Here is a 7,548-nt window from a genome sequence, read left to right on the forward strand (position 1 = left end):
TCAGTTTCCCAATCTGTCAACTGAGCGAAAGCTCCAGTATCCATCCGACAGAGAACAAGATTGGCAGCCCTTGCAAACATGGCCGTTTCCGTCCTCCAGAGCACGGGACCAGCCAAGGTGAGTGCAGAGGGAGGCCGGGGGACAGGAGAATGCTGGCAGGTGCCCAGTCCCAATGCCTACTGTCGGGAAGCACAATGGGAGCTGTGTGAAGGGGCCCGGGGTGGGGCCCCCTGCCCTGCCTTCCTGGGGCTTGAGGCTTCCACCAGTCGGCGGCAGGAATGCAGAGAGATACCTGGAAATGCCAGTGGCTCCTAATCCCCTTTTCTCCCTGTCTGCCATTGCCCAAGAAAGGCAGGCTGGGATGGTGGCTGGGGAGGGGAGAATGGGCCAGAGTCCCCAAGTGATCCTTCATTACTCATTTCTTTTTCTTTTTTCTTTTTTTTTTTTCTTTTTGATGGGAGTCGTTACTCATTTCCATAAGCTTCTCATGTGCAGTCCCCCCCACCCCCCAACACACACACTCCCAACAGGTCCTAATAATTGCTCAGACAGGGAGATGGGGAGGCATCTATTTCTTGGAACCCAAAATATCAGAGCTGAGAGAAATCTTAAAACTTGGGAGGTCAGAACTGAGAGGGGTCATAAAGGTTCCTGATTTTGATGATAAAAGATCTCCATTCCTCCATTGCTTCCCCCAACCTGAGGGGGGGGACACCCCTCTAACTCCATAGTTATTGTGGACCTAAGTGGGGCCGGTGAGGAAGGAGGCTGAAGAAGAGATGAGATCTACCAGCCTCCCTCGCCATCATGATCTCCCTCCAGTTTCCCTCACCGTTCACCATCATGTGGACTGGTTTGAGGATCAAAAAGAGAGAAGACGGGAGCCCCAGAGGTTCCAGACTCCAGCCTGGCACACAGAGAGAATATACAAGATCCTGTCCAACTTCCTGGGGTCCCGAGTCCCTCTTGGGCAATACTCAAGGTACCTTGACTTGACCCCAGAGCTTTTTCATTTATTCATTTATCAGTTCCTAAAAGTCATCTTTCCTCCTGCTCAAGAGACCTAAAGCTTCTATACGATGACTTTCTAAATCTGCTCCTCCCTAAATGACCTTATGATCACTGTGGATTTATTCTGCATATACTTATATTTATGCCCCCTCCCCCAATAGAATGGGAGCTTCTTAATGGCAGGGATCCCCAGGCAGCGTCGGGCACATGGAGGAAGGTGGTACTTAATAAATGCTTTTTGAAACAAGGAAAACTATTTTGAGTAACTCAAAAATTCTGATCCATGTCCCTGATTCCACAATCCTGATTCCAGAAGGCTCACAAGGAAACATATTCCCTGAGTGCTGACAGAGAGAAGATAAGCTCAGGGGACAGAATGAGACGTGCATTTTAGGAAATGGCTCAAATGAGGACATTTTCTTTACTTAATGATACGGGGGGGGGAGGGGGTGTCATTTTTTTTCTTTTGTTAGTCAGTGGATAGGGAAGTGGGAAGGAGAAAATAAATGCTTGACTTTAAAATTAATCTATTTCAAATAAAATTTAAATCTTTAAAAATTTAATGCTTGTTAATAGAAAAAAAAATAAACTCAAAGTTTAAAAAATAAATGCTTGTTGATAGATTGATTCAGCAAACTTCCCTGGCTCCTTGGGTGGAGGGGCAGTCTTGGATCAGGGAAGGGAACTTAGAGACTCCTTTATTCAGAGAAAGAAGGAAGAGCTCCTTCATTTACAAATGAGAAAGACCAGTCGCAGAGAGAAATGACTTATCCAAAGTCATGTAGACAGCCAATCAGGATTGATGCTCAGGTCTTCCGCATGATCCTTTTGATTTCTTTCAAAAGTTTTAAATGCATCTCCGGTTTTACATCCCTTTTATTTCCCAATACGTCCCTCTTCCCTCATCTGATCAGCCAGTTTTTTCCCTTGTAACCGAGAATAAAAAGGGAAGAAGGAAAAAGCAAGTCAGCAAAAGTAGCTCAAGAGGCACCCACAGGACTGGGGGAGAAAACATTGGACCACGCCCACTGGTTCCAGCTCTGCAAAAACGGACCCTTCTGCGTCATTCTTTTTCATTTATTTTTATTCATTCGTTTACTTATTTGTTAGTTTATTTTGAGAGACTTGGGATTAAGTGACTTGCCTGGGATCACACAGCAAGGGCGTGTTACCTTTTCTGAGACCTATTTTGAACTCAAGTCCTCAGAGCCGGTGCTGGATCCACCTGCCCGTCCCTCTGCGCTCTTTGCTACAGCCCAAGATTGCTGCCTCGGGCAATGACAGCACCCAGGAAAAGAGGCTGTATTTAGAGGAGGGCGGACCTGAGTTCAAATTCTGCCCTTAGACACTTTCCAGCTGTATCTCTCTGGTCCTCATTCATTCTCCTCTCCAGGAAGAGGGGCTCTGCTTCTATGAACCCCAAAGGTTCTTCTGAGCCTTTGCTTCTGTCCTCCAGCTCCCTTCCCTGAATTTGGGCTCCCGCTTCTACCACCGATTCCTAGCCCTTAGGCACAGTTGTCGGGAGGCATTTATTATTATTATTCAGGAGGGAAAAGAACGGCATATCTGGTAGTCTGATGTAGAGAGGCAGAAGCACGGTATCTGGATCCAAAGGACTTGAATTAAATTTTACCCTACATTAAATCTAATTAACTAATTAATTATTAAAAATCAAATCTAGATTGTAATTATTAACATGTTGTTTACTATAATATTAATAATTAATAAACTAAATGCTGCCCATGTGCTTTGGGCAAGCCCCTTCCCTTCTCTGGGCCACAGTCTCCTCCCAGTAAAGTGAGAATTGGATCAGGTGATCTCCAAGGATGCCCCTTAGCTCTGATGTTCTACATTCTGCTTCCTCACAAACTATCCCTTAATGACATTCATTGTATAGGGAGCTGCTTATCCCTGGGGAAATCATTAAACAGGTTGAACACCCCTTCTGGAGTTGCAGGGTTCTAAATCTAGAGTAGGTGAAAATAGGCTCAAAGGCCATGGAGCCCAATCTGCTCATTTTACAGAGAAGAAAACTGAGGCCCGAAGAAGTGTCACACAGACAGAAAGCTTTGGGGGATGAAGTGGGAGAGTAGAGCCCAAGTCTTCCCTTCACAGGACCTCAAGACCTCCACAAACTACAGATTGAGCCTTGAAGGAGACAGAGATTTCTGGAGGTTCGCAAGATCTCCGATCGATACAAACAGAACGCATGGGCACCTACCTGCCCTTGCCCCTTGCCCCGGTTGCTGTTTAATAAATGCCTTTGGGATGAGATGAAATTGGATCCAAGATGCAGTTCTTGCTGCCAAACTCGGACAGCAGAAAATTCAAATAGGAGGAACAAGGCAGGTCCCATCCATGTGCTGTATGGACCAGAGCAAACCGATTTCTGAACTTCAGGTTTTACAACAGAAAAATGGGGAGTGGGCAAGTGGTTCCCTTAGGAAGCAACAGAATAAGGTACATCAGGAACTGAGCTTGGAGAAGGGAGGAGGATCTGGGTTCAGATCTCACTCTTAGACATTGGCTACATGTGAGACCCTTGCTTAATGATTTATTTAGCATCCCTGTGCCTCACTTTCTTGCCTTTATTCTGTCTCCTGTGCCTCATTTTCCTTATATGCAAATTAGGATAGAGATGAGAGAAAATGAAATCAGTAGCGTCCAAAGTCCCTTTTAACTCTAAATCTATGATCTTTTTACATCGAATGGGGTCCTTTCTAGTTCAAACTCTCTGAGATTCTGGATGGGAAAAAAAAAAAAAAAAAAGAAACAAAAAACTTATGACTCCTAGAACTAAAAGGGATGTCAACTTATCCATCCCTTTTCTGATTTTTGTTCTACATCATGCTGGTCAAGGGCACTCTCTCTGTCTCTCTGTACCTCTTGGGGTGTGTGTGTGTGTGTGTGCGTGTCTGTCTGTCTGTCTTTCTCTGTGTCTCTCCCCATCTCTCTGTCTCTGTCTGTCTGTCTCTGTCTCTGTCTCTCTGTCTCTCAATGTCTTTCTCTGTCTCTCTCTCTTCTCTACCTTTCATACACTTCAGTTGTGACTCAGCTCTCAGGTAAGGGGACCTTGACTCACCCTGGTTCTCCCCCCTCCCATCCCCCCAAGTTCCTGGAGAGGATGCTTTCTTTCAAATGGGGAAACTGCTGTAAGTATGACTGTCTATGGAGACATTCCTCATTTTCTCTCAGATAGAACAAATCCTCTTTTTGACTGTTGGAGGGAGGAGTGGGGGAGTCTCTGCCCAGAGAGGCTGGGGCGGGGGGAGAGGAGATGTTAAGCTGAAGCTTCTGGTGGGGGTACCTTGTTTTAAAGTGGATCTGGATCTGAGGGATTAAAGCTACCCCCCCTTCTCTGTGATATCCAGCATTTCCTTCAGCTCATCTTCTCACTGGCAAAGGAGAGAGGGCCAGGTAGGGGCTCAAGGCATCATTTTTCTTTAACACATTAGGCCCCAATTTCTCTGGCTTCTGGAATTGTGGGGATGGAGGAAGATGTTATGGATCTCATAGCTCATCCATGAGAAGGAGACTTATCTTCCCCATCACTAATATTTTTTTAAACAGAAACAGAATTTTAGTTTTTCATGAACTTGTAAACAAAACAACTCTCATTTCAACATAAAAATGAAATCCCAGATCATAAATTTTAAAAATTTTTTAAACCAACTTATTTTTTTCTTAAAATAATTTTTAAAAAACAAAAATTTAAACATTCAAATAAAGGTTTTTTTAACAAAAAATTTCTGGGGACCCCCCAAATAAAAATTTTTTATACAAGAAAACAAAATATAGAAAAATGCAGGCCCAGTAACCAAAAGACAGACGTAAAAACCTTGGGTCCACTGGGGTGGGCCAGAAGGGAAAACCTGGGGCCAGCCATCCTTTCATCTCAGGTTGTCCACAAACTTCTGCAGGTATCTCCTTCCAACGGGGAGGGAAGGAAATCGGCTCAGGGGCAGGGGGGAAGGCGGAGAAAGTTACTGAAAGATGGAGAGGGAGAGACAGAAACAGAGACAAAAGCAGGTCAAGGGGAATGAAGAGGATGAGAGATAAAGAGGGGACAGGCCGAAAGATGGGGAAGAGAGGGACACAGAGAAGGGTCACTGAAAGAAGAGCAGAGAGATAAGGAGAGCCGGTGATGAGAGGAGGGAAGAAGGGACAAAGGGAAAGGCAAACTGGAAACCAGGGGAGGAAGTGGACCCCGAGAGGAAAAAACATAGCCAGACAGAGGGAATGGAAGGAAGATAAGCAAGGAAAAAAAAGAGGAAAAACAAAAAACAGAAAACCTATAAAAAACCAAGAAAGGGAAAGTTCCCTTTAGGAAAAAACACCTGGAAAATTCCACCTCACCCACAAAACCCTCAAATCCAAAGGAACTCTAAAACATCTCAAATCTCTAATCAAGAACTTTAAAGCTTCCCCAAAAATTTAGGACTTGAAGGGCAGGAGTCCTAAAATCTATTCGTAGAGTGTCAGAAATGGAAGAGACCAAAAGATTGGCTAGTGTTTGACCTACTCATTTTACAGATGAAAAGACTGAGGCCTTAGAAAGCCATGCAAACTTCACCCTCAAGTCTCCTCCTTCGGCCCAGGCTTTGTCATCTGGGGTCTGCAAATTTATTTTTGAGACAAAAAAAAAAAGTTTAGATTACTGCTCTTCAGTAGAACTGATTTCCTTTATAACCTGCAGCATTTTGTTTAATGCATTTAGTAACATGATTCTGAGAAGTTTATGAGTTTCACTGGCCTGTCCCGGGGGCCCAGTGCTAAAACAGAGATTCTTCTCTGACTTACCCAGATGTCCAAACCCAACCTCAAGACTGACCGCCATCCCCTGGCCAGTTCTGGCTCTTCCCCATCTCCTCTAACAGTTTCCAAAAAACTCTCTATTTCCACTCATTCATTCATTCATTTGTTCCTTCCATAAGCCATTCAACTAAGTGCCTACCATAGTCTCATGCAGTGGATTACAAAATTGCACATGAAAAAATCCCTGCCCTCGGGGAGTCTACATTCAACTGGGGAGAAATAACAGAGATCGCTGGGGAGTGACTAAAGCAGAATTCTACTTCCAGGCATAGAACTCCAGCCTTCTGGCTGCCATCTACATAAACATGAAAGATGTGCGATTAAAAATGTTGATCTAACCCAGGTTTGCAAAGTGCTTTAAAAATATCTTTTTGAGTCTTCAAAACAATTCTGAGATAGATACTATTATTCCCATTTTATAGAGGAGGAAACAGAAAGTAGTTAAGCATCATGCCCTTGGTTACTCAGTAAGTGACTGAAGAATTCAGACTCAAGTCTTCTTGATTTCCGGGTCCACCACTCTCCCTTAGTTGCCATATAACTAAAGGTAAAATATATACTGATTAAATAGAGTCATTTGAGAAGGGGAAGGAAGACTAGTGAGTTCAACTTTGTCTTTTTCTTCCTTCCCTTCTTCCTTTATTTCTTTTTCTTTCTTTCTTCTTTCTCTTTTTTCTTCCTTCCTTCCTTTCTTTATTCTTTCTTCTCTTTTTCTTTCTTCCTTCCATCTTTCTTCCTTATTTCCCTTCTTTCTTTTTTCTTCTATCTCTTTCTTTCTTCCATCTTCCTTCCTTCCTTTCTTTTTTCTTTCTTCGATCTTTCTTCCATCTTCCTTCCTTTCTTCCTTTCTTTTTTCTTTCTTCTATCTTTCTCTTTTTTCTTTCTTTCTTCCACCTTTCTTCCTTTCTTTTTTCTTTCTTTTCACAATGAGGTTAAGTGATTTGCCCAGGGTCACACAGCTAATAAGTGTCTGAGAGAGAATTTGAACTCGTGTTCCTGACTGTAGAACAGATGCTCTATCCATGGTGTCCCCTAGCTGCCCCTAGGATGAGCTAAGTTGGTTTTTTTGTTTGTTTGTTTTTGTTTTTGTTTTTTGCCAAAAGAGCTGGCAAATTTATTGAAGATTTAAAAAAAAAAATCAAAATTCAACTCATGAAATATCAAGTCAATCCATTCAACTATGGAAATCAACACATCTACTATGACAAAATTAGATATAATTTTGTACATTAATGGAGTTAATAGTTTTTATGATGAGCTAAGTTTTGAAGAAAGATTCTAAAGGGCCGAGGAGAAGGAGGGCAGGCTGGGCACAGGGACTGAATGGGCACAGTCACTGAGGCAGAAGTCATGTAGGAGACGTGGCTAGGAGGGCAGCTTTGCTGGCTCCCAGAGAATGGGCAGAGGAGCGATAACAGATCAGGAAAGGCAGGCTGGAGCCAGACGGAAGACTTTAAGTGCTATTTTATCTTCGAAAGCCAACGATGCTTCTTAAGCATCCAAGTGACTAGAGTTAGTTTAGAGCCTCCTTGCCTCCAGCCTGTCCTTAGCACAAAAGTTCCCTAATTGGGTTGAACAGGTAGTCAGAGGATCTAGGTACAAAATCCTACCTTTGTTACTTAGTACTCCCCAGGAAGTGTCCTTGAGCAGGTAATTTAAGCTCTCTTGGCCTGTTTTTCCCTCTGTAAAAATGGGAGGCCGTGCTAGACCTCCGCCATGCTT

Source organism: Sarcophilus harrisii, chromosome 5, assembly GCF_902635505.1.
Source record: "Sarcophilus harrisii chromosome 5, mSarHar1.11, whole genome shotgun sequence".
Taxonomy (NCBI): Eukaryota; Metazoa; Chordata; class Mammalia; order Dasyuromorphia; family Dasyuridae; genus Sarcophilus; species Sarcophilus harrisii.